This window comes from Arachis ipaensis, chromosome B04 (genome assembly GCF_000816755.2).
Source record: "Arachis ipaensis cultivar K30076 chromosome B04, Araip1.1, whole genome shotgun sequence".
In the NCBI taxonomy this organism is placed as follows: Eukaryota; Viridiplantae; Streptophyta; class Magnoliopsida; order Fabales; family Fabaceae; genus Arachis; species Arachis ipaensis.
In genome coordinates, this window is record NC_029788.2 from 16,106,209 (window position 1) to 16,108,326 (window position 2,118).

At 34.7% G+C, this 2,118-nt stretch overlaps 1 protein-coding gene across 2 annotated transcripts in view; it reads left to right on the top strand.

The window, feature by feature from the left end:
* The window catches only part of LOC110270947, a 3,898-nt gene extending 2,774 nt beyond the window's left edge, over positions 1-1,124 (top strand). The window contains exon 5 of one of the 2 annotated variants that reach the window (XR_002360762.1): positions 1,075-1,124. The gene's annotated coding sequence lies outside the window, so the exon portion shown is untranslated. Of the gene's footprint in view, positions 1-1,060 lie in introns of both variants that reach the window. The other variant, XR_002360763.1, reaches the window with a different exon arrangement.

Sequence of the window (2,118 nt, forward strand, 5' to 3'; positions counted from 1 at the left end):
GTCCGAGTTTTAGAGGAGATGCATTTTATATTTTATAAAATTGAAAGTTTTGCCGAAGTAATTATTTAAAAAGATATAGTTTTTGAACGTTATATGTTTTAAGATTGATTAAAAGAAAGAAGAAAGAATTATGTTTTGAATTGAGATTGTTGATTAACGAAAAGAAGGATGATGAGGATTGATTTGAAATATGATTTTTGAATGAATGATTGATGAGGATTTTCTTTGAAATATGGTTTTTGAATGAATTTGGAAATGAGGTTTGGATTGATGAATGATTATGATGTTGAGAATATTGATGAATGATGAATGAATTATTTATATGGCTTATGAATTTGAAATATCTGAGATATGAGGTTCCCTGGATTAAGTGTCGTGGCTTGCCACCACGTGTACCAGGTTGAAAACTCGATACTCTGTTGACCCTACGACGTAAGTGTGACCGGGCACTATATAAATTTCTGGGAATGATACCCCCATTAAGTAATATTGATTATTTGAGAAAAAGCTATGCATAGACTCTTGGGGATGCACGTCGGGGGACAGTCTAAGGACAATTCAGACTTGTCGGGTTGGCTGGATAACCGACAGATGAGCCTCATCAGCCATAGGACAGGCATGCATCATATGCATTTGTATGCTTTGCTTGGGTTTGAACTTGTTTTGGTTTGCCTAATTGCTAAACTGTTCTTAACTGCTACTTGAACTATTTGCTGTAACTGCTACCTACTTGTGCTTTTCTTGTCTGTCTTGCCTGTGTTTGTCCTGGCGTGCTACATTTGAGAATGAACTTGGATGCTGAATTAATGATTGTGTTGTTTGATTGCGTGGTTGATTTCTGATTGAGATTTTCTTATAAGAAAGGAAAGATTTTGGATTTCTAAAAGATTAAACATTGTTTCTTTGAAAAGGGTTTTGAACGATTTCCTATTGGTTTTAAAAGGTTCATAAGGCAATGATAATCACTGAGCTTGAAAACAGTTTCTTATTAAATATATTCTTATAACAACTTTGAAACTCCGTGGTGAGACCGTGTGGTTAGGTTCTCACCCCCCTACAGCTTTACCTTTTCAGGAACCGGATGAAGAAGCATTAAGAAGAGATATACTGCGTTTGGTTTATAAGATGTTGTATTAATTAGATTATTTTCTTCCCTCATCTTTGTTATTATGAGTTTGTAAGAGAGATAGGAATTGTATGTTTTATATGTATATTATATTATGAGTTATTTTATAAGGAGTCTTGTATATGAATCTATGCCCGCTTGTATTTTTCTTAAGATAAAGTGTTTATTTTTTGTTTTTCTAAGAAATCAGTGATACAGTGTTGAGTCACAGGCTCCTATTTTAGTATTTAGTATGTAAAGTAGTCGTAATACTTCTTGCTATCAGAGTAGCGCAGCCGGAAGCATGACTTCTGATAGTGAGGGTGTTACATTATGGTATCAGAGCGGTCTTTCCTGTAGGGTCTTGGGAATAGACTGATTGTGCTTCAATTGCATACTCTGAAAGTCTGTCTTGTAGTAGGTCTTGTTTGAATAACAAGAATTAGAGCTTATGCACATGACGGTATATTGATTAATGCCATTAGTCTTGCATTGCATTATTCTTGGTATTAAGTTTGGCCGGCTTAACACTAGTGAATTATGTATATGGAAGCACCAATGGGTTATCATAGATAATATGCGAGTCAGAGGTAATGCGAATCGCGGGTTTTGGGAACATTAGGAGTTAATTCTTGAGGTTACTCGGTTAGGTGTCTTGAACTCTGCGAATATCACGTATCTTATTCCTGCTTTGTATGCTCTAAGGTTCTTATCTGCGATACTTTTCTTGGAAAGTGATCAGATTATCTTTCAATCCTACTCTCTTGCTCACGTACGCTCTTGTTTGATCCTGACTGCATATGCCTGTTTAAAACCCTTGGCGTATTTACCTTCTTTATTTAGGCACTTCCTCTTGAATCATGTACTCTTTGATATACATTTGAATATGTTTTTATGCAGTACACATTTTTAAGTTTATATTTCGAGTCCTTTGTAAACAAATTGTAACTTAGTTTTCTTCTTATTTGATGATAATTACAGCTATTCTTTAAATCTTAACAAAATCGCTTTTG